The following is a 25,832-nucleotide window of genomic DNA, read 5'->3' as shown; positions in this document are numbered from 1 at the left end:
TCATTAGCAACAATGAAAAAAGAGATTGATTGACATTATTATTTGCTTCATTTTGTAACATGTTCAATATGGCATTTATTTCTCAACTTATGTTCCTAGGATTTAGTCAAATTAAAAAAATGTAAAATAATAGAACCCCATTATAATAATGCTCATTGACCCATAGAATTATAATACTTCATCAAAGGGATTAATTCCATTTGATCCTGCCATTGGTCAAATCCTTTTGGATATTCTTATTTTGATTTGCCTCTAGGGCTCCTATATCTGGAAGCATCAGTGAGGGATATGAATCTGAAGAGGAAAATAAACTGGAGAAATAGAGGTTTACCATGGGCGGAAAAAAACCCTCTCCAGACAATTATTAAAGGAAGAAGCCTGGGCCCTTGTAAGCAATAAAATAATATTTTTCTGGTGTTTTGGAAACTGATTCACATGATTCCTAATTTTGAGGGGAAAGAATCTAAGCATATTAAAGACAATTTTCCAATAAATCTTTATAAACTTTCTAAAATTAAGGTAAAGAAATAAGAATACCTGAGTAAATAAAAATCAGCAATAACCTATGAAACAAAGATTTAACTATCCAAAGCACATCCTAGTGAAAGTCAACAGTTAAGTGATCAGAAAAAAAAAATTCATGCAATCTCAAGGAGAGAAGAAATAAAAGAAAAAAATCAGATAGAATCCCAGTAGGCTTTTCAGAGAAGACTAGGGATGATCAGAGAAATGGACTGTGCTAAGAGAAATATCCACTCTCCTAAGCCTGGTATGCTTTACTGAATGAGATGGACATTTGTAAAATATTTAGAGTTCTACATGATTTAGAGACAAATTATGCCTCCAGGAAGTATATCTGCCAAGCTTCTTAGCCAAAAAAAGGTTATTATGTTGAATGATTCACACTTCTCAAGTCAAGAAAAACAAATCTCTCACAAAATGTAAGAAGTTGCAGATTGAATTTTGGACATATACTCAAAATAATTATGTTGTGGGGCACAAAGAAGATACAAATAGAGATTTTTATCTATGATATAGGTCATAATACAATAAAATTAATGTTAAGTAATGATACAATGGATTAGAGTTATTGTGGGAACTAAATGATTTTTAATAATGCCTAAATTAATAAATTCTTGCTGATTTGTTGAATTTACCTGAATTTAAGAGAAAATGATTAAAAGAGCTGATGCTATATCAAGCAGATGCTATATCAAATAGATGCTTATATCAAGCATTATGAAAATAATGACGTTATATATCAAAGTCTAATGGGCACCTGTATAGACTGGAAGGTAATTTTTTTTTTGCCTTTGATTTCTTTTTTCACTCCCACAAGTTTTTGAGTTCCAAATTTCTCACCCCTCCCCCCATCCCAAGATGGCATGCATTCTGAATACCCCTTCCCCTGATCTTCCTTCTTTTCTATCTCTCCCCCCTCCCTTCTCTTATCCCCTTCTCCTTCTATTTTCCTGTAGAGCAGGATAGACTTCTGCACCCCCATTTCCTGTATTTCTTATTTCCCAGTTGCATGTGAAAACATTTTTTTTAAAACATGTGTTTTTAAAACTTGAAGTGCCAAATTTTCTCCCTTCCTTCCTTCCCACCCACCCTCATTGAAAAGGCAAGCAACTCAATATAGGTTGTACATGTGCAGTTATGCAAAACACTTCCTTAGTAGACATGTTGTGAAAAACTAACTCTATTTCCCTTAATCCCATCCTGCCCTCCCATCTATTCTATTCTTTCTTTTGACCCTGTCCCTCCTCAGAAGTATTTACTTCTGATTACCCCTTTCCCAATCTGCCTCTCTCTATCACCCCCTGCTCTCTTGTCCCCTTCTCCCCTATTTTCCTGTAGGGTAAGACAGATTTCCATACCCAATTGAATGTGTATGTTATTCCTCCTTAAGCCAAATCCTATGAGAATAAGATTCCCATTCCCTCTCACCTTCCCCTGTTTCCCCTCCACTGTGAGAGACTTTTCTTTTCTGTTTTTTTTTGTGAGATAATTTACCCCATTCTATCTCCTCTTTCTTTCTCAGTATATCCTCTCTCATCCCTTAATTTTATTCTCCAGATATGACCCCTTAATCTTCAACTCACCCTGTGCCCTCTATCTATCTATCTATCTATCTATCTATCTATCTATCTATCTATCTATCTATCTATACATACATATAATTTTTTTCCTTCAACTACCCTAATACTGACAAAGTTCTCATGAGTTACAAATATCATCTTTCCATGCAGGAATGTAAAGTTCAATCTTAATAAGTCTCTTATGATTTCTCTTTCCTGTTTACCTCTTCATGTTCCACTGAGTCCTGTATTTGAAAGTCAAATTTTCTGTTCAGCTCTGGTCTTTTCATCAGAATGCTTGAAAGTCCTCTATTTCACTGAATGACCATTTTTTCCCCTGAAGGATTATACTCAGTTTTGCTGGGTAGGTGATTCTTGGTTGTAATCCTACTCCTTTGCCCTCCGAATATTATATTCCATGCCCTGCAGTCCTTTAATGTAGAAGCTGCTAAATCTTGTGTTATCCTGATTGTGTTTCCACAGTACTTGAATTGTTTCCTTCTGGCAGCTTGTAATATTTTCTCCTTGACCTGGGAACTCTGGAATTTGGCTACAATATTCCTAGGAGTTTTCCTTTGGGGATCTCTTTCAGGAGGAGATCTGTGGATTCTTTCATTTCTATTTTGCCCTCTGGTTCTAATATATCAGGGCAGTTTTCCTTGATAATTTCTTGAAAGATGATGTCTAGGCTCTTTTTTGATCATTGGCTTTTCAGATAGTCCGATAATTTTTAAATTCTCTCTCCTGGATCTATTTTCCAGGTCAGTTGTTTTTCCAATGAGATATTTCACATTGTTTTCTAATTTTTCATTCTTTTAGATTTGTTTTACAGTGTCTTCATTTCTCATAAAGTCACTAGCTTCCAATTGCTCTATCCTAATTTTTAAGGAAGTATTTTCTTCAGTAAGCTTTTGGACTTCCTTTTCCATTTGGCCAATTTTTCTTTTTAGGGCATTTTTCTCCTCATTGGCTTTTTGGACCTCTTTTGCCATTTGGGTTAGGCTGTTTTTTAAGGTGTTACTTTCTTCAGTATTTTTTTTTTGGGTCTCCTTTAGCAAGCTGTTGACTTGTTTTTCATGATTTTCTTGCATCACTCTCATTTCTCTTCCCAGTTTTTTCCTCTACTTCCCTTACTTGATTCTCAAAATCCCTTTTGAGCTCTTCCAAGGCCTGGGACTGATTCATATTTTTCTTGGAGGCTTTGGATGTAGGAGCTTTGATTTTGTTGTCTTCTTCTGGTTGTATATTTTGATCTTCTTTGTCACCAAAGCAAGATAATATAGTCTGACTCTTTTTGCACTGCTTGCTCATGATCCCAGCCAATTACTTGAGTTTTAAACTCTCTGTTAAGGTAAGAGTCTGCTTCCAATGTGGAGAGTGTTCTGTCCCAAGCTTCAGGGGTTTGTGTAGCTGTTTTCAGAGATACTCGTAGGGACCTGTAAATTTTCAGTTCTTCCAAGGTGGTATGATAAGGGGCGAGGTGTTTACTCCTTTCCTGGCCTGTGACCACAAGTATTCCTTTCTGCCCCATAACTGTGAGGAGGGGTTCCTCTCCACAGCCACTCCAAGCTCCATCATGCCAGCGCTCCTCCTCACCCCAGCACTGTCGCCCAGAACTGGAACCCAGATCCACACAGGGGCAAAGCAAGAGATTCCTGCCTCAGCACTGTCAAATGGATCCCTGCAGTCCCTCTCTGATCAGCCACTGGATTCCCCCCTCAGTCTGTGGGCTGGAAGATTGGGAAGCAGCTGCCCTCCCAGGGCCACGCTCTTGGGGAATGGAGCTGAAACCCCACCTTCCTCTCTGACAACAGACAGAAACAGACTTTTCCCACTGACCTTCTAAGTTGTCTTTGGCATTCGTGGATTGAGGAGTCTGGAAACCTCCACAGCTACCCGCGATTCAGTCCTCTGAGGCCTGCTCCAGGTTTGCTGCCGCCTGCGCGCCCACGCTGCGCTGCACTGCGCTCCCAGCCCGGCATGATACACCTTTTTGATCAATCATCCAGGTTGTCTTGGGCTGGAAATTTGTTTCACTCTGTCTTCTTGTGGGTTCTGCTGCTTCAGAATTTGTTCAGAGCCATTTTCTATGAGTATTTGGAGGGATTTAGGGGAGAGCTCCAGCAAGTCGCTGCTTTCACTCCTCCATCTTGGCTCCGCCCCTAGAATGGAAACTAATTGTTCCTTAAAAGATGGTCAGATTAACTTGTGACTCTGGTTGGGATATAGCCTTTTTGCAAGGTAGCTTTAGAATAATTTTTTCATCTTCTCTTTTAGTTATTGGTCTATTTCGGTTATGTATATATTATTTTCTGAATTTTATCATTTTGTATGTTTTAAAATGATCATCTATTTCATTTTGTACTTCAGTTTATTAACACATGAACAATAGTCTCTTTTTTTAAAGATATTTTGCCCAATTTGAGATTTGTCATTTTTTTAATCCAATTTTTTTGGTAATTTAAGTATGCTCTTAAAAATAGATTTAATAATTGTCAATCACTTCACACTGTTCAGTGGAAATATGCCCAAATGGCATAAAAAAGTTCTCCTTTTATTGAAATCTTTTGTTTTATATGTTATCTTCATTTCCAAATACATCTTTCTAAACCTATACTCATTGAGCTATCGTGAAAGAGGAGGAGGAGGAGGATGAAGAGAAGAAGGAAGAGGAGAACAAGAACAAGAATGAGAGAACAAGAACAGTGAAGAAATACAGGAAGGCAAAAAGGAAGACAGGAAAGGAAGCAGGAAAAAAAAGCAGTTCTTCCGATTTAGACATCTATTGTATCTGAAAGTATGCAATATTTGACACTAATAGCCTCCTTCCCCAGTTACCACCTCCCACAAACACATCTCTGCAATAAAGCAAGAAAGTTCATTTTCTCATCCCTAAGTCCCTCTAATTACATAGCTTTCAATTTCATTTTTCATTAGTTCTTTTGCTTACATTGTTGTACTCAGGGGTGCGGTGGTAAATGTTTAACAACTTTAATATAAATTAGTAACACTTTCTTAAACCTAGACAATCACCAAAACAATAAATCAAGCCCTGATTTGTAATCATTACTGATTTCTGAGGTTTAAGTGCTCACATTAAAAAAAGAAAAAGAAAAAAAAAAGCAGCTCTTGAAAATTGATTAATCGGGCTCCAGTATACTACTAATTATAATCTGATATATTGTTTTTTTGATTCCATTTGCTTTATTTTACATTAGTTCCTGTATTCTTATGATTCTCTAAAATCTTCATATTGATTGCTTTTTAATTGCAGAAATCCTTTCTATATATATGTGAATATATAATATAGTTATTTTCCAATCAATGTACATCTATTTTGTTTCTAGTTCTTTGCTATTACAGAAAGTACTGCTGTGAATATTTTGATTGATAGATATATGCTATATATAATATATACATATATGTATATGTATATATGTGTGTGTGTGTGTGTGTGTGTGTGTGTGCGTATATGCTGTTTTTGCTTTTGACCTCCTTTACACAGATTATTTTCAGAGGAAATACAAACTGTTAATATATGAATCATATAAAATCAGCCTTCCTTGTAAACAAATAAGTGGAAAATAGGCAAAGATACCACTTTATAAACACTGAGCAAAAATGGAAAGGATAAAATTTAATTTAAGATTTGGGTTAAAGACATAGATATGTCTGTATTTTGTTGGGGCAACTGTAAACTGTTATGAAGTTTATGGAAAGTGTTATGGAAATATACATTAAGTAAAAACAAAATTGATCCAGCCATTCTGTTGCCAGAATTTTTTCTTTAAAATACTGTGGGGAAAGGACTTATGTGTATAAAAGCATTCATAATGACTTTATTGTAAATGTAAAAAAATAATCTGAGATGACTGAATGAAATAGGGTATATTATAATGGAATCTATCCATCTAACTAATTAATTTATTGAATAATACAAGGAGATATGGAAGTGATATCAAGTGAGATGATAACATTCATAATGGTAATAGCTGCAAGTCTCTCTCTCTTTCTTTCTCTTTTTCCTGATAATTAAATGTTATTTCTTTATTCCACCACTCTAAATTACACTCAACTCTACAAAACAGGTGATTTGGTTTTGTGATTCCAAATTGGAAAGTGATGCATTTAAAACACTCACTCTGGTCTCATTCTCCCAATCTCCCCTTGAACTGTCTGGTTGAGTTCCTAGAGGGCTACTGACTCCTTCTCCCATCAGGGTTCCATCATAAGGTAACCCTGAGTAGTTGTGACATGCTAGTACTGTCATTTACTAACCTCCATCCAGTGTGATGCCCCCTCTGATACTGATCAATAAATTGACAAAAATTAACTAACCTAGAATATATAGTGAGAATAGAAGTTAAAAATGTCTCCCCAGTTAGAATAGGGGGTACATATATTGTCACTGAGGTGAATGGGTTCAAATTTAAAGCACACAGGTGGCCTGACATATCAGTAAAGAACACATGAGACTCAGGGTTGGGTTGTGACTTCTGGGCCCAGAAGTTCTTTCCTTCCTCCTTGGTGTCCCTACAAAGTTCATCTTTTAGTGTGATGTAAGCAAGGAAAATGGTGCTCCAAGATGGCTGGATCCTTGCTAAGCCTAGTGTCTCACTTGTCAATGCACTGTTGAGCTGGGCAGAGCAGGTGGCTCAGCTGCTGCTCCTGACTCCAGAACTCTGGTGTCACTCAGCCCTTAAAGGCCTAAATCTGTCTCCCGGGCTTACCAGTGTCTGTATGCCCCCATCCCAGCATATTCATTGATCTAAGATGGAGAAAACCATAAAGACAAAAGTAATAGAGGACCCATGCTTTCATGGAAATTTAGGGCCTGGGTAGAGAGGTGAGGCAGCTCCTCCACCTACTTGGTGACTCACAGAAGTCTCCTCACTCAAAATTTAACAGGGAAGAGAATTATATACAGCATGTTTTCAAACCCTTTGTATGCACTATCACTTCTGGATTGTCAGACAGTTAGAAGACTCTTAGTCACCACAATGCCAGCTCCTAAATCACTTACATGGGAGGTAGTCTCACCATCTTTTCTTGTTTGGTTAGAATCAGAAGAGAAATATTATGCATGATGTTTATAACCAATCAGGAAGGTAAAATCCATTCACTGTCTAAGAACTATTCTTCATTGGCCCATCCCCGGCTTCTCATTTCACAGTTCAAGGAACTATTGTGAGGGGAATAAAAATTAAATAATGGTGATATTTGAACAATTTTTCTTTCTTTAAATTTTTTAATTAATTTATTTTGAATTATCAACAATCACTTCCATAAGCTTTTGAGTTTTAAATTTTTCTCCCTCTCCCTCCCCACCTCCCTCCCCAAGACAGGGCACAATCTGATATAGGCTATACATTTACATTCCTATTAAATGTGTCTTCACATTAGTGAAGTTGTAAGAATCAGAACCAATAGGAGGAACCACCAGAAAGAGGAAACAAAACTCAACAGAAGAAAAAAAAGTAGAAATAGTATGCTTCGATCTGCATTCAAATTCCATAGTTCTTTCTTTGGATGTGGATAGCATTTTCCAACAGGAGACCTTTGGAGATGTCTTAGATCCTTGTATTGCTAAGGAGGGTTAAGTCTATCAATATTAGTCTTCACACAATGTGGCTGTTGCTCGGTACAATGTTCACCTGGTTCTGCTCACTTCACGCAGCCTCAGACCATGCAAGTTTTTCCAGGATTTTCTGAAGTCAGCCTGCTCACCATTTCTTATAGCACAATAGTATTCCATCACATTCAGCAATTCCCCAATTGATGGGCATCCTCTCAATTTCTAATTCTTTGCTACCACAAAAAGAGCTGCTATAAATATTTTTGTACCTGTAATACCTTTTCCTATTTGTATGATTTAACTGTGATATAGCCCTAGAAGTGCTATTGCTGGGTCAAACGGCATGCACATTTTTATAGCCCTTTGGGCATAGTTCCAAATTGCTCTCCAAAATGGTTAGATCATTTTGCAACTCCACCAACAATACATTAGTGTTCCAATTTTTCCACATCTTCTCCAACATTTACCATTCTCCTGTTTTGTCATGTTGGCCAATCTGATAGGTGGGATGTGTTACCTCAGAGCTGTTTGGATTTGCATTTCTCTAATCAACAGTAATTTAGTGTATTTTTTCATATGACTACAGATGGTTTTAATTTCTTCATCTGAGAATTGCCTGTTCATATCCCCTGAGCATTTATCAATTGGGGAATGACTTGTATCCTTACAGATTTGACTTAATTCTCTATATATTTTAGAAATGAAGCCCTTATCAGAGAGACTGGTTGTAAAAATTATTTCCCAATTTCCTACTTCCTTCTAATCTTGTTTCATTGGCTTTGTTTATGCAAAACCTTTTCAGTTTAATGTAATCAAAGTTATCCATTTCACTTTTCATAATGTTCTCTATCTCCTGTTTGGTCATGAATTCTTCTGTTCTCCATAAATCTGATAGGTAAAGTATTCTTTGCTTTCCCAGTTTTCTTACAGTATCAGTCTTTATGTCAAAATCACGAACTCATTTTGACTTTATTTTGGTATATGTTGTCAGATTTGGGTCTATGCCTAGTTTCTGCCATACTCTTTTCCAGTTTTCCCAGCAGTTTTTTTCAAAGAGTGGGTTCTTATCCCAGAAGCTGGGGTCTTTGGGTTTATCAAATAATAGATTACTATAGTCATTGACTACTGTGTCTTGCATATTTAACCTATTCCACTGATCCACCTCCCTATTTCTTAGCCAGTACCAAGCAGTTTTGATGATTGCTGCTTTATAATACAATTTAAGATCTGGAATGCTAGGCCACCTTCCCCTGCATTTCTTTTCATTAGTTCCTTTGATATTCTGGACTTTTGTTCTTCCAAATGAATCTTGTTATTATTTTTTCTAACTCTATAAAATAATTTTTTGGTAGTTTGATTGGTATGGCACTGAATAAGTAAATTAGCTTAGGTAGGATTGTCATTTTTTATATATTAGCTCGGCCTACCCATGAGCAACTGATGTTTTTCCAATTATTTAGATCTGATTTATTTGTGTGAAAAGTTTTGTAATGTGTTCATAGGTTCCTGGTTTGTTTTGGAGGTAGACTCCTAAATATTTTATAATGTCTACAGTAAGTTTAAATGGAATTTCTCTTTCTATCTCTTGCTGTTGGGCTTTGTTGGTAATATATAGAAATGCTGATGATTTATGTGGTTTATTTTATAGCCTGCAACTTTGCTAAAGTTGTTTTTATTTCAAGTAGTTTTTTACTTATTCTCTAGGATTCTCTAGTATATCATCATGTCATCTGCAAAGAGTGATAGCCTTGTTTCTTCTTTGCCTATTCTAATACCTTCAATTTCTTTTTCTTCTCTTATTGCTAAAGCTAATGTTTCCAGTACAATATTGAACAATGGTGATAATGGACATCTTGTTTCACCCCATCTTATGGAAATGCTTCTAGCTTGTCCATTACATATGCTTGCTGAAGGTTTTAGGTAGATGCTATTTATTATTTTAAGGAAGACTCCATTTATTCCTATGCTCTCTAGTGTTTTAATAGGAATGGTGTTGTATTTTGTCAAAAGCTTTTTCTGCATCTATTGAGATGATCATGGGTTTCTGTTAGTTTTGGTGTTGATATGATCAATTATTGATAGTTTTCTAATATTGAACCAGCCCTGCATTCCTGGTATAAATCCTACCTGGTCATAGTGTATTATTCTTGTGATAAGTTGTGTAATCTTTTGCTAATATTTTAAAATTTTTGCATCTATATTCATTAGGAAATTGGTCTATAATTTTCTTTTTCTGTTTTGACTCTGCCTGGTATAGGTATCAGCACCATATTTGTATCATAAAAAGAATTTGGTATGACTCCTTCTTCACCTCTTTTCTCAAATAGTCTATATAGTATTGGAATTAATTGTTCTTTAAATGTTTGATAGAATTCACTTGGAAATCCATCTGGCCCTGAAGATTTTTTCCTAGGGGCTTTCATCAATGGTTGGCTCAATTTCATTTTCTGAGATGGGGCTATTTAAGCATTTTGCTTCCTCTTCTGTTAATATGGGCAATTTATATTTTTGTAAATATTAATTCATTTCACTAAGATTGTTGAATTTATTGGCATACAGTTGGACAAAATTGTTCTTAATTATTGTTTTAATTTCCTCTTCCTTGGTGGTGGATTCATCCTTTTCATTTTTGATATTGGTAATTTGGTTTTCTATTTTATTGATTTTTTCATAAAACCAGGTCTTAGTTTTATTTATTAGTTCAATAGTTTCTTAATTTAAATTTTATTGATTTCTCATTTGGTTTTCAATATTTCTAATTTGGTGTCCAATTGAGGATTTTTAATTTCTTCTCTTTCTAATTTTTTAGTTGTATGCCCAAATTCATTGATCCCTTTCTATTTTATTCATGTAAATATTTAGAGACATTAAACTTCCCCTAAGAACTGCTTTTGCTGCATCACATAAGTTTTGGCATGCTGTCTCATTATTGTCATTCTATTGAATGAAGTCATTGATTGTTTTCTATGATTTGTTGTTTGACCCAATCTTTTTTATGATTAGATTATTTAGTTTCCAATTTTTTTGGTCTATCTTTCCATGGTCCTTTATTACATATAATTTTTATTTCATCATGATCTGAAAATGATGCATTCAATATTACTGCCTTTCTGCATTGGATTGTGAGGTTTTTATGCCCTAGTACATAGTCAGCTTTTGTGTATGTGCCATGTGCTGCTGAGAAAAAAGTATGTTCCTTTCTATCCCGGTTCTGTTTTCTCCAGAGATCTATCATACTTAACTTTTCTAGTATTTCACTCACGTCCTTAACTTCTTTCTTGTTTATTTTGTGGTTATATTTATCTAATACAGAAAGGGGGAGGTTGAGGTCCCCCACTAGTATAGTTTTGTTGTCTATTCCTTCCTGTAACTCCCTGAACTTCTCCTCTAAGAATCTGGATGGTATACCATTTGGTGCATATATGTGTAGTAATGATAATACTTCATTGTCTATGGTGCCTTTTAGCAGGATGTAGTTTCCTTCCTTATCTCTTTTGATAAGATCTATTTTTGCTTTTGCTTTGTTTGCTGCTCATCACTTCTTTAAGCACACTAGTATTTTCCATGTCAGTTGTTTTACCAATGAGGTATTTTACATTTTCATCTATTTTTTCATTCTTTTGTTTCTGTTTGATTGATTCTTGCTCTCTCATAGAGGCATTAGTTTCCATTTGCCCAATTCTAATTTTTAACAAATTGTTTTCTTCTATTAGATTTTGTAACTCCTTTTCTATTTGGCCAATTGCATTTTTTAGGGACTTGTTCTCTTCAGTGTACTTCTTTTCTAGTTGGCCAATTGTATATTTTAGTGATTTGTTTTCTTCGGTGCACTTTTTTTTTCCCAGTTGGCCAATTTTTAAGGACTTATTTTCTACAGTTTCTTTTTGTCCTTTTTCTAGGCTATTGACTCTTTCTTGCATACCTCTCATTTTTTCTTCTACCTTTGTCATTTGATTTTTAAATTCCTTCTTGAGCTCTTCTAAGAAGGCTTTTTGGGCTACAGACCAGTTCATGTTCCCTTTCGAGGTTCCAGATGTGGATTTTTTGACAATGTTGTTCTCTTCAGAATTTCTGCCTTGATCTTCACTGTTTTCATAATATGATTCTATGGTAAGTTTCTTCTTGCTCATGCTGTTTGGTTATTTCCTGGCCTTTAAAGAGATTGAGCTCTCCTGCTGGGGAGTAGAGGGCACTGTCCACATTTCTTGTGTTGGGAGGCTAGGTCTTAGTCACAGGTTTTGTGTGCTGGGGCCTCTGATGTTGGCAATTGGAGGCTGTGGGGTTCTGGCATCTTACCTGGCGTTGGGCTTGAGTCAGCAAGGCTGGAACTCTCAGGCCACTCTAGGTTGCTTGCTGTTCCTTTCCTTTCACTTTATTCAGCTCCTTTCAGATGGATGTTGCTGGGTGTTTATCCACCTGGGGCCCTTTGTAGTGCTGCTTCCCTTATTTTTGCTGAGGCACAGGGACACCCAGTTGCTGTAGAATGCCCAGGCACCTGGTGGTTTTCCATGCTGGTTTCCACTGGTTCCCACTGGTTCCCCAGCCCTCAAAGAGGCACTCGGGTGTCCAGGTGTTGGTGTTTACCTGCTCCTCCACCTGGGTTTCAGGATGTCCTCCTGGCATGCTGAGGTGGGCTGCTAGCTTTCTGGGACACCTCTTGTTCTGTACTGCTTCCCTTCCCCCTGGGCAAGAGTGGCTTTTCCCATTAATCCCTCAAGCTACCTGAGCTACAGGACTGCTGCATCCCATCTTTCTTCTGGTTCAGCTTTTCCAGGGTTTTTCATTGGGTGATATTTTCTGGGTTTTCAGAGATTATTACAAGAGGGTAGGAGCAAATTACCTCTTACTCTGCCATCTTGGCTCCCAGAAGTGGAAATCCTCCTGAACAATTTTTCAAATCACCCCAATATTCAGCACTGAAAGTACAATCCAACAAACATTTATGAACTCTTTTCCCTTTATCTATCTATCTGGGCAGCTAGGTGGTACAATGAATAGAGCGCTGGGCCTAAAGACTGGAAGACTCTTCTTCCTGAGTTGATATCTGGTCTTAGACACTTACTAGCTGTGTGAGTCATTGGGTAAGTAAATTCTGTTTGCTCAATTTTCTCATCTGTAAAATGAACTGCAGAAGGAATGGCTAATGACTACAGTTTCTTTGCCAAAACAAAACAAAACAAAACAAAAGCCCTAAATGGTGTCACAAAGTGTCTGAGATGATTAAAAACTGACTAAATGACATCTATCTATCTATGTGTCTATCCATCCAAAAAACATTTCTTAAGCATTGCTTTGTGCAAGATACCATGCTAGATACAAAGACAAAATAGCTCCTTCCCTCATGGATCTTACATTCTATTAGGACTATCATAGTTTCATCCAAGACTAAGAATATTACCATTAGAACATAGAACACTTTGATGTTTTGTGTGAAATATTCAGTCATTTTTGCTATTCTTCAATTGTTTCAAATCATTGTTCAGTCATTTTAAATACCCACAAAATGCACTGTGAATCCAGACTACTGGTTTCTTATGTAAATAGAAAGCCACCCCCTTTGAGGTTCTTCATCAGAATCCTTGATCAGAAATATTTTTAAATTTGGTGCATCAGTTGATTTATATCATTTTTATATGGCAAAAAGGATGTGCTTCTTTATACTTTCAGTTACTATGATTTGTTAAAAAAGAATATCACATGATAATGCAAATTCACTAAAGGTATAAACTTCCCACACACTAGGATTAACTAGCTGATTCCTTGTCTCCTTCGTGCCATGGGAGTATCAGTCAGAATACTGAAACTGTAAGTCATTGTAAAGTAAATAACTTGGCTTCTCAGCCAAAAGTAGTAATGTATTGACACTGGATTATAATTGATTTTTAAAGGGATGAAACTTATAGAACTTATATGCATTTGTAAATAATAAAATTTATTATTATTTGATTGTGATATCTATAATGCCAGTCTGAATCACTGTGGTATCTTTCACTTCGAGTAATAGCTGGATTCTAAGGCTATACATGAAAGCCTCAATTTCTTGAAGGTCTGTTCTCTATAAGAGGCATTAGACTTGTTCTACATGGCCCCAAAGAGCAGAACTAAGAAAAAAAGGCAGATTTTGAGAGAGGTAGATTTAGGCTTGATGTAAGGGAAAAAAGAAAAAAAACCTTCTGAACAATTAGAGCAGTGTAAAATTTCTTTAATTGCCTTAATACATTGCCTTAAGAGGTAGTGGTTTCTGTATGACTGGAGGTCTGTGAGCAGAGATAGGGTGAACACTTGTCAGTTATATTGGACAGGGAATTCTTGGTTGAGTGTGTTTGGACTAGTTGGCTCCCTAAGGTCCATTCCAATCTGAGATTCTGTGAATAAAAAAAGATCTTTATCTAGGGAAATCTTTCTGACCAGCATTATTCTGCTTTATGCAGCCTATTGTTTGATCATTTCTACAGACTGACTAGGTAGTTTCAAAGATGGTCACTCATTTTTGTTATAAATAGAAACTCAAAGGTAGAAATTATGCCAACATTTCCAATCATGATTAATATTTTAAAAATTGTGCCTATTGTTCCTTTTTCTAAAGAATCTTCTGGGATTTCTGTGGAATAACTGTTGACATTCAATGAGATTTTAGGATTGCAGTTTGGGGATTTGGTGTTTACAGATGAGTAGAACTCCACCTTGGTGCTGGTGTCAGAGGATCTAAACGGCACTCACTTCCTAGACCTTCCCTGTTGAGCTGAGAGGCATATCACTCAACACACAGGGGACATAATTTGACCCACAGAATATGTAGTTCTGAGATACATCATAGCAGTATTACTGTATCTTATTGAGCATTATTCAGGTTTAATAAAAAAAAACACTTTTTAACATTACCACCACCCATGTTGTTGAACCATAGTAGTATTATATCTTCCTCAAGGAGTTCTCAGAGGTGGATACTTATCACCTTTTTTATAGATGCAGATATTGTACAGAAGTAGAGAATCGCATAGTTATAAATTATATATTTGTAACTACTCTGAGGCTTTATGGAAGTCATAATTCAATGTCTTTAATTAGGTCACTATTTTTTTGGTAGATAAAGATATTTTAGCCTACAAAACTTGACTATAACCTTAACAAGATTAAAATATCTTTGGAAAATGTTTAACAAAATTAAATAAAAATGCAATACAGCATAGACAATGTTGTCAGTATATTGTTTTGTGATTTTCAGAAAGTAAAAACCACCAATAACCATCTAAAACAACATCAAGAAGGAGAATGATAACCTACAAATAAGGTGGCTTTAATTGTAATTTTTTTGCTTATTAAAATTAAAATATTAAATATTCCATATCTCAGTTTTCCTATTACCATCTATAGTTCCCATAGATTTTATTTTGTAAATCTTCTTTGTTTCATTATGAATTAATTTGATAAATGTCAAAACACTTCACCAAAGAACAGAAAAATAGAATTATATTTGAAACAAATTTTTATGTGCAGCTTTTTAATCTTTAAAGTATATAATAAATTTAGCATGATAGTACTAACATCATATTGCTTGTTTTTCTCCCTTACTGAGCTGTATTCTTTTATCTTTTGTGTATTTTTTATGTATTTTCTTTTCTTTACATTTATTTACTATAACTATTTGTTCTCCTCCTTCTTACATCTCTTCCCTTCCAAATAAGTTCTTATAACATGTAGAGTAAAAAAAAATAGTCTGCTATGTGTGAAAAAAAAATTAAAAAAATAGTTTAAAAAAAGTTTTAGTCTATCTTTCTGCAAAGAAGAAGTATGATTTTTAATCAGTCTTCTGCCATTGCAATTGGTCATTATATTGATCACTGTTCTTAAGTTTTTCAAATTTGTTTTCATTTACATCAATATAGACATTGGTTGGAATCAACCCTTAAATCCATAATTGCTGAGACTTAATCATTCATCTTCAAAGAATTATGAATGAGTTCACAAATACCTAGGCCTTAGTATTCTTAAAGATAGGCCAAGGACAATGTGTCAGTTCTCTGAGACCCTCAGCATGATGATTAATACTCAGGCTATTTTTTTTAAGTATTTATATCCTGTCACAGCTTCTCACAGAGAAACTCATAAACAAATTTTACAACACAATTCTGTGCCATTAATATTGTTAATGAAAATTTGATAAAATGCTAATTTGGTCACTGGAAGGAATATAAGGCAATCAACAGTACACCACGGGCCTCAAGGCCACACGTAGCTCTCCAGGTCCTCAAGTAAGTCCCTTTGACTGAATCTAAACTTCATAGAACAAATCCCCTTAATAAAAACATTTGTTTTGTAAAACTTGGACTCAGTCAAAAGGCAACCTAAGGACCTAGAAGGCCTAAGGCCACAGGTTCCCCACCCCTGACTTCCATCTGGGCAGAGCCAAATGTTCCAACTCTGGTCTAGTTTTCTCCCATGGGCTGTTAACTGCTTCTTGCCTGTGAACTAGCTGAACTGGGGGTATCCTTATGATATACTTCCTACAGTGCTTCAATATTAATAGAGAGTTTGAAGGCTCATATTAAAACTGCTAAAAAGATTTATATGCTTACAATTGCATTTTATATGTGTGTATTGTGTGGTACCTTAAATATAATTACTTTACAGATATTTTGTGTCTTTATTTTTATAAATACCCATTAAAAAGACATTATTTTCTTATATTTGTTCTGCTCATTTAACTTGAAAATATGCTATTTTATTCAGTTTTTACTCTTTATTGTTTTCCTGTGCCTGTCATCATTTTTGCTTCATTTTTTGTACTTCTTATTATTTCTTCAAGATGTTGTGAATATCTTATTATTTTCTCTAACTTTGTAATTCTTGATCTCTTTTTAGAGGAAAGTCCCACTTTTTAATTATCCTATCATATGCTCTTGCCTGCAAGTATAATTCCATTGTTCCAGGCATGCATTACTTTATAATTATTCATTTGGTTTCCTAGCCACTACCTACATGAAAAAGTTTGGCTGATAGTGTCCTGATATTTACAGAATCTTTCTCAGGTCATCTGTTTTGCAGATCATTAATAAAGAATTCTTTCTGGAACATTTCTGTGTTTTCTTTAGGATCCAAATATAAAAGTTTCACAGAGTAGATAGGCAACTATTCAATTTCTGTGATATAGTTTTTGTCTTGAATATGAGTTGTTATTCTTATATTGTGCTATAAATATAGTCCAATAGACTGGAGACACGGACATATTATTTTAACCAGATATCTCAAGAAGAGAGAGAGAAAGTAAAAAAATGGACAAAAGGGACTGAGAACCAGATTATTAACTAAGGATGGAAAGGCTACTTAATTGTAGGGAGACTATTAGGTCATGCATTTTATGAGAACAGAAACTCATGAAGATATTTAAAATAGTTTTTATTAGCCAGACTGATATATGTCTGCATTGTCTTATTTTAAAAAACTTTATAAGCATGGCCTGTATGTGAATCCAGGACATCTTTTTTTTAAATTTTTTTTTTTTTGCTTTTAGGCAATTGGGGTTACGTGACTTGCCCAGGGTCACACAACTAGTACGTGTCAAGTGCTTGGTCTGAGGCAGGATTAGAACTCAGGTCCTCCTGACGTCAGGGCTGGTGCTCTATCCACTGTGCCACCTAGCTGCCCCAGGATGTCTTTTGATAAAACTATGATAAAGTTTTGGCAAACATTTTTCTGTAGACTAACATATCCTTACTTTCATTTAATTGACTCAAATAATTGTTGAATAACAAATAACATTTTACTTTGTAGACCAAAAAGCAGTCTTAAAGGCACTCTCCTTAAAAGGCATATCTCATATATGTTTTAAATTAATACAAAATTCTTTCATAAACCATGGAAATAACTTTTATTTAATGACAATCTAATTATTAAAATCAAATAAGGGAAAAAAAGGCAGGGAAACATTCATTGAAGGGGAAGATTATATTGCATAGGGTACAGTTAGAAACAGGATTCCTTACAGAGGAGGAGTTCTGGAATGCTCTTATTTCCTGGTGATATTTTGCTTATTATATAAACCCCTAGAATATTACTGAATGTCCTTAGTGATATCCCTGACCACTAGCGTGCTGCATTAAGGCTGGAGACCTCATAGCTGGTCTGTTAAGCGCAGATGAGGTGCCAGGGTTACTGATCTATGCAGGGGCTAGGAGCCTGCCACTGGCTTGCCTGGACACTGCCTTTGCTGGGCTGCAATCCCCTCCGCCTTTACCCAAGAGAGACAGACCTTCCTATAGTCCTTTTAAGTTATCTTAGGCTGGAAAATATTTCACCCTTTCATTTTGTGTGTTCTGTCACTCTAGAATTTGTTTTGAAGAATGATTTAAAGTTATTTTTAGGCAAATTGGGGAGAGCTCAGGCGACTGCCTGCCTTTTCTCCACCATCTTGTCTCCACCTCTCCTGAATTCACGTTTTTCTTTGAGGCTTCACATAAAGGCATTTAGACATTGCTGTCCTCTTTTGAGTTTGTGTTTTGATATTCCTTGAATAATGATAGTAACTTTCTATAGTAAGGTTCTTTTTTTGCTTTTTTGCTTATTTTTTTCCAGCCTATTTTATGACTATTGAATTTGGGTTCTGTTCTTGGAGTGGAGGGAGCACTGTCCCAAACTTCTTGCACGAGGGGATTGGGACCTGTTGCTGGCTGGCTGAACTGGGGTAGGACACAGGACCTGGCTACTGGCTTGATGTCCTGGGGCATCAGGGCCTTGCTATTGACCTGCACAGGGCTTCCTCCCACTGGCTCACTGGAGTGCAGCCTGCAGCTGGCTTGATGGGAAGCTACCTGCACTGGACTGCACTTCTTTTTTTACCTGAGTGAGACAAACCTTTCCTGCTTACCTTTTGCATTATCTGGAAGATTGTTTTGCCCTATCTTTTCATTGGTTCTAACACTCATATTTCATAGTTGTTTTGAGGTGAATTTGAGAAAGTTGAGGTGAGTTGCTAAATATTCAGTCACCTTGGCTCCTCCACTTGAGTGCTGTACTGGCATCCAGGAAATATAAAAACAAACAAAAATATGAAGAAGGTGGAGAAAGCATGTGTTAATATTCTTTATTCCTAGTGGACTACAAAGTCATTATGATCTAACAGTGTGTTATGGTAGGTAAGAAAATAAATATGATGTTCAAGCATATTGAGAGTTATATAGATAGATAGATAGATAGATAGATGATAGCTTTTTTTAAACTTTCATTTTCTTTGGTTTTTATTTTAGTCTATATTTTCTTTTATAAGTTGACTAATATGGAAATTGTTTTTTGCATGATTGCACAGGTATAACTTATATCAAATTGCTTACCTTCTCAATGAGTGAGGTGGGGAGAGAGGGAGAGAATTTAGAACTCAGTTTTTAAAATGAATGTTGAAAATTGTTTTTACATGTAATTAGAAAAATAAAATATTAAATTAAAAGAAGTTTATATTTTGAAATTGTATTTTCCATTCCAAATTCTCTCCTTTCTTTTTCCTTCTTCCCCTACCCTTGAAATGAGAAAGCAAGAAATATGATATCTGTTAAATACACAAAGTTATGCAAAACATATTTCCACATTAACCAAGCTATGTAAAAAAAAAAAAAGAGAGAGAAATTTTAAAAAGAAAAAAAAAAGACATATGCTTCAACCTGCACTCAAAGTCCATCAGTTTTCTATATAGAGGTAGATAGTATTTTTCAACATGAGTACTTTGGAATTATTGTGGATCCTTTTACTGATCATACTTGCCAAGTTTTTCACAATTAATTACCATTGTAGTATTTCTGTTATTGTGTATATTCTTCGTCTTGATCTTTGTATCAGTTTATATCTTTGGTCTTTGATCAATTTACATCAGTTCATATAAGTCTTCTACAGTTTTTCTGAAAGCATCCTCTTCATCATTTCTTATAGTACAATAGTATTCCAGCATCATCATATACTATGACTTGTTCAACTATTCTCCATTTTATTGATATCCCTTCATCTTCCATTTCTTTGCCACCACAAAAAAGAGTTTCTATAAGTATTTTTGCACATATGGATCCTTTTCCTTTTTATTGGGTCTATTTTGGGTATAGACTTCGTGAATTACTTTTCAAGATCGTCATAAAGCCATTTGGCATATATTTAGAATTAAGTTGAATTTCTAACATTTATATTAAAACACATTTTTACAATTCTTTATTTACATGTAAATTTTTTTTCCAGTGCAGGGCACATAAAGAGCATGACTATGACTTATGGAATGATTGTTTTTCTTTGTTCTTTGATACCTACAGAATGAATAAAATACTATTTTGTCATTATCTTATTATTTTACAACATATTAGTAAACATGTAGTAACCAGACATTGTTAGGAAGCTTTGCAGATGGAAAGAAAAAAGCGAAATAGTTTATATCTTCAAGGAGCTTATATTCTTCATATATATAGTGACAAAAGAGTTTCAAAAGCAGTATGGAGTAGATTGGTCTCCAACCTGTGGTTGGCTGGAGCTGCTTATATTCTTCATATATATAGTGACAAAAGAGTTTTAAAAGCAGTATGGAGTAGACTGGTCTCCAACCTGTGGTTGCCTGGAGCCAAACAGGGAGACTAGAGACAGGAGAGTCTGAAAACCACAAAAAGGCAGAACCTAACACAGTCATCATTAGGTCTTGAGTAAACAGTTCCCAAGGCAGGCCTGTATGAGCAGGCATTTTGGGGACAATTCGGGTTTTTTTGAGTCTTGTAGGAACAGTCTGTAATCTCTGTGTAAGGGTCATTGAGCCCTGTCATTGCTCAGGAGGGTGCAGAACCAGAGTTAACATGGTGGGAAAAGGAAAGCATCCTCTGGTTCAGTTCACTTAGCGGTTACAAGCACAGGTGTCAGGAGGTGTGATTGATTAGCTTCTGCTGTAACACATCAGCTGATTTTGTCTCTCAGGTCCCTGGGAAATAGGGAGAACACCTGGTGCTGGTCAAAGCAATACATTTTGCCAGAGGGTGAGATCATCCAGGGGGTGAGTGCAAAGGATTATTGTTATGCCAACCTCAGGTCACAGCCTGCTTGCTGGGCCTTAACTCTGGAAAAACAGGGTGTGTCCTAATATTTTGACAATAGGAATGTACAAAATATATCTGAAGCAGAAGGAAAGTAACTGGTTGTGAGAGGCACTATTAATTGGATGAGGATGGGATACCAGCAAAACAAAAGAAAAGAAAACAAAATGACAACAAAAACAAACAAAAAGAACTAGTGGCTACTATAGGTGGAAGTACAATGAAATTAAGAGGAGAATGCAGTTGTATTCCTGCCATTATACCTATTCTGAAACTTCAACTTCTTAACTGTCATAGGAAGTCAATGCCTCTATTAAGACCTTTTAAAGAAAGAAACAAATTAAGACTAAAATATAATAATGACTTTATATGAATGATTTAAATAGTGGTTAAAATGGAAACACATGTTGTACCATCAGATTAGTGGCATTATTATTGTTGTTGTTATTACCAAGAGAAGATTCTTATTTTAAATGGAGGCAATTAGATTAAACAATGGATTTAATGTTGTGAACTCTTTGGAAAACACTATTCCTGATACTTTCCTATGTCCTTGAAAATGTCATTTAAAATTTCTATGGTTCAATTTCTCTATATTTAAAGTCCTACGGCAATATGAAATATAACTCCTTGGGGGAGCAACTAAATGAACACTGCACATCAAGTGTGAGATGTCAACATAGCTGATAATTAACTAGAGTCTATGGTAGCGGTCAATAGAAGGGTAAACCTTTCTTCTCCCTCAGACAAGGAAGTAATTGAGCAGAGGACCTATAGTTTCTGTCAATAAAAATTGAAAGTAAAATATGGTAGAAATAGTTTGAGTTTGCCGTGATACAAACTGTATAAGTGTTAAATATCTACAGAGTAAAACTGCCATCAGAGGTAACCATTTTGAGGGAAAGCTAGGTATTTTAGGGAAGCGGGGAGATTTGATTAGCCTCATACAAAGCATTTAAAATTCAAGTCAAGTTAATCTCTTGCCGTGTACAAGAATCTGTATTTGGCTCTGGAAGACAAAGATAAAATACTCAACTTGCCTCTAAGGGGCTAATTGAAGTGAGAGGAATGGTAGGAGCAACAAACAGAGAAATAACTATTAAATAAAAAAATGTGGGAAGTGCAAAGCAGAGGCCTGGGACTGATGAATAATTTCATGGAGAAGGGAACATCTGAGTTGAGATAAAGAAAGAAATATTTCAGCAGATATTGCTGGAGGAGTCCATTCCAGATAATGTGGTCAAAAATATGAATATATGAAAGAAAAGGATGAACAGGGAACTGGCAATTACTCCAGTTTGCATAGAGTATTTAAAAATGAGGTAAGACTGGAAAGCATAATATATGCAGATTGCGAAGGATCTCAAATTCTAGTATAAGGACTTTATATATTATATGCCCAATAATGTAGAATAACTTTGTTTTGTTTTGTTTTTAAGCAAAGGAACAATATGATCTGGGTGCTGCTTCAAGAAAATTATGGTGGCAGAAGTTAAAAAAGTATGTATTGGAGAAGGGATAGATTGAAGCCTAAAACCTGTTATGAGTCTATTAAATGGCATAGGAAAATAAGGAGCCTGAAAGTCAGAGGTAAAGCAGGAGTGCATTACAGGAAGAAGGGGGCACCCTTTTCAAATGCACTAAATTGGGAGAGAAAGTGTTACTTTCAGGTAAAAACTGATCATCTTGTTTAGCTGGACCATAGAGTGCATGATAGGTTTGGTGGCCTTGAATGCCTGACTGAGGAGCTTATATGTTATCATGGAGATAACATATCATGGAAAAAAAACCCTGAAGATTTTTAATCACTGTTGTGGAATGAATCATTTGTGCCCTAAAAAGATTATTCAGCTGTGAAGATAGGATGAACAAGGAAAGGGAATGGGAGAAGACAGGCTAATAACTGCAATAAATACCTATTATAATATTGAAATTGCTAAGCGGTAATAAGGACTTGAACTAAGTTGGCAACATAGTGGGTAGAAAGAAGGGGACAAATTCAGGAGATATTGTAGAGGTAGAATTTATAGGACTTGGTTACTGATGAGATGTCTGTGTGTGTGCCTGTGTGTGTGTTTGTATGTGTGTGTGTGTGTGTGTGTGTGTGTGTGTGTGTGTGTGTAGGTAGGTAGGGAAAAAGAGGGAAAAGTCAAAGTATTTTTTTCTTTTTTTCCCAAAGCTATTGGCCAGGGTGATTGAAAGCATGAAGTAACCCTCAATGGAAATGGCTGTTTCAAAAAAGGGAAGATTGACTTAGAACCTGTTGAGAATGAGGTACCAATGAAGATGTCAGCCATTTGTTGAGGACATGGGACTAGAGTAGAAGAGAGGTTTTCAGGATATGTAAGCAAATTTCATAGTCTTCAGTGTAAATGTGAAAATTGGGCATTTATTATCAGTTGAAATCATCAAGGAAGATTATAGAGAAAGAAGAGGCTATAATCTAGGACTGAGCCTTGTAGGATACTTCCACATGGGGGGCGGAAACAGCTTTATTATTGAGGAAATGAGTCTAGAGAAAAAATGTTAACACAGATGTGTTTGTTTATAGCATTATAAGTAGAATGGAAGTAACTTATCACCATCACTAAATATTTGAGATGCAGTATGGAGAGCACAATTTAATAATGCAGAGAGAGAGGTGAAAGAGAAAAGATAAACTGAAGTATTAGATAATAAAGAAAAGGAAGTAATTTACCACAAGGTAATTTGAAGACATGTCTTGTATCCAGAAGAGCAAAGCGTAGAAGTTGCAGAGAGGCAAGAGAGAAATGACTTCCTACCATTTAAACCTATACAAAAATGAAACTGGCTGCCTTTGTAGGAAGTTGAGCTCCCTTCACTAGAGGTCTTCAGGTAAAGCCTGAATGGTCATATGTGTGTGTGTGTGTGTGTGTGTGTTTGTGTGTGTGTGTGTGTGTTTTAGAACAGAATATGGTTATGGTATGGGTTGACCCAAATTGCTTATGTATTTCCTTCTAAATCAGAAATTCTGTAAGGTGAATTATCTATAGGGAAGAAGCAGGATTAGCTCATGTAGAAGCCAAGAAGAAGATGGAGACAAAGAAAAGGAAGTGCTTGATAGTGTCAAAAGCTACAAAAAGATCAGTCCATGAGCAAGTATATAAGAACTGTCAGGCACTATACTGAGTGCTGAGGATAGAAATGCAAAACTAAAAAACATAACAAAACCAAACAAAAAACAAAACTCTTCTCTCAAGGGGCATACATTCTTTTGGATGAGGAAAAAAAACACATGCATACATGTAAAAATGTACAAAGTACATAAAATGAATACAAAGTAGTTTAATATAAAATCATATTTGAGGGATGTAGGGGATCAGGGAAAGGTTCATTTAGTAAGTAACTCTTGACATGACTTGAAGAAAAAGCAAAAGTTGAAGAACAAAAAGAGATAGGGGATTACAGTGGGATCAGACTGCTGGAGAAGGGTGAAGGGATGGGATCAAAGGTGAAAGGAGAAGGTTTGGTTGACATTTGTGAGGAGAAGCCTACCTCTTCAGAGAATGTAGGGAAGGAGGAAATGGTGGAATGGTGGGAGCTGAAGTCAGAAAACTTGGATGTGATGTATGGTAGTTTTCAAGTAAGGAGGGGAGAAAAGTAAATTATCAATGAGTATCATTGATAATTTGCTTTTTTCTGTAAATTATGAGGCAAAGGCCTCAGTTGAAAAGATTGCAATTGGAAGAGGAAGACTTTTGAAGCCTTGAGGAGAGAAGAGAAAATTTTCTGAGCATACTTTCTTATCTATAACATGAAGACAGTAATAACAGCCCACCTTTGCCCACTTTGTTGGGAAGATCCAGTGAGCTTATGTCAAACCATCTTTAAAGGGCGAGAAAACTATTTATTTTCTGCTATAAGAAGATAGCTGTTAATAACAACCCTTAAAAATATGAAGTACTATGTTAAAGGTAATCACTATCAAAGTTCCAAATATTTTAAAATATGTAACCATCAGAATACACTGTGCTGCTTTGCATGGAAGCAGCTTTGAATTCAGGTTGGACAATGCTCTACTATATCACTTGGAAGTTCATGTCCTATGCTGTATTTACCTATTGTTAATGCCATGATATCTGAATCTTTTGTCTAACACAGGCCTAATGGATTTCGTCTAATGCACAATCTGCCTCATGCCTAAGGATTTCAGGCAGCCCCTGAAAAATGTAGAGGAAAACATCCTTTGTATGAAGAGGAAATCCTTTGGTGTGTCACAAGTGGCCCGTGGGCTGTAAGCAGCACGTGTGATGCAGGTTGTGCAGGGCTGGTCTAATGCTTCCCAAGAATTCCTAGAAAGCATTGACTGTGTTTGTTCTGCAATGGTGTGGGACATTATTTGTCTGAAAGCAGGATCACTAAGGATTATAGAGAAGCTTCAGTAGATGGAGAGCATAATGCAAAGAACATTAGACTTAGAATTTGAGATGACTTACTACTGAGTAAGAATTCGTGGCTAAGTAAATGCAAATCTGTTCTGTGCATTAGGAAACACACACACCCCAAATCTTAGTATACATATCATATTCTGTTTTAGAAAACCAACATTTTTATGCCACTGCTGGGCTATAACCCTTAAATTGCTACTTCCACTTAGATTATCAGATTTATTGCACACAGTTGGGCAAAATAGCTCCTGATTATTGTTTTAATTTCCTCTTAATTGGTGGTGAATTCACCTATTTCATTTCTGATACTTTTAATTTGTTTTTCTTCTTTCTTTTTTTCTAAATCAAATTAACCAAAACTTTATCTATTTTATTGTTTTTTTCATAAAGCCAGATCTTAATTTTATTTATTAGTTCAATAGTTTTCTTAATTGATTTTATTAATCTCTCCTTTGATTTTCAGAATTTCTAATTTGGTATTTAATTGGGAATTTTAATTTTTTTCTTTTTTCTAGCTTTTTTAGTTGCATGACCAATTCTTTGATCTCTTCTTTCTCTATTTTATTCATGTAAGCATTTAGAGATGTACAGCTTCCCCTAAAAACTGCTTTTGCTTCACCCCATAAGTTTTGATATGTTGTCTCATTATTGTCATTCTCTTGGATGAAGTTATTGAGTGTTCCTATGATCTATCATTTCACCCACTCATTCTTTAGGATTA

This window comes from Phascolarctos cinereus, unplaced genomic scaffold, assembly GCF_003287225.1.
Source record: "Phascolarctos cinereus isolate Bilbo 61053 unplaced genomic scaffold, phaCin_HiC Scaffold_7;HRSCAF=346, whole genome shotgun sequence".
Classification (NCBI taxonomy): domain Eukaryota; kingdom Metazoa; phylum Chordata; class Mammalia; order Diprotodontia; family Phascolarctidae; genus Phascolarctos; species Phascolarctos cinereus.
This window is presented reverse-complemented; position numbering follows the sequence as displayed.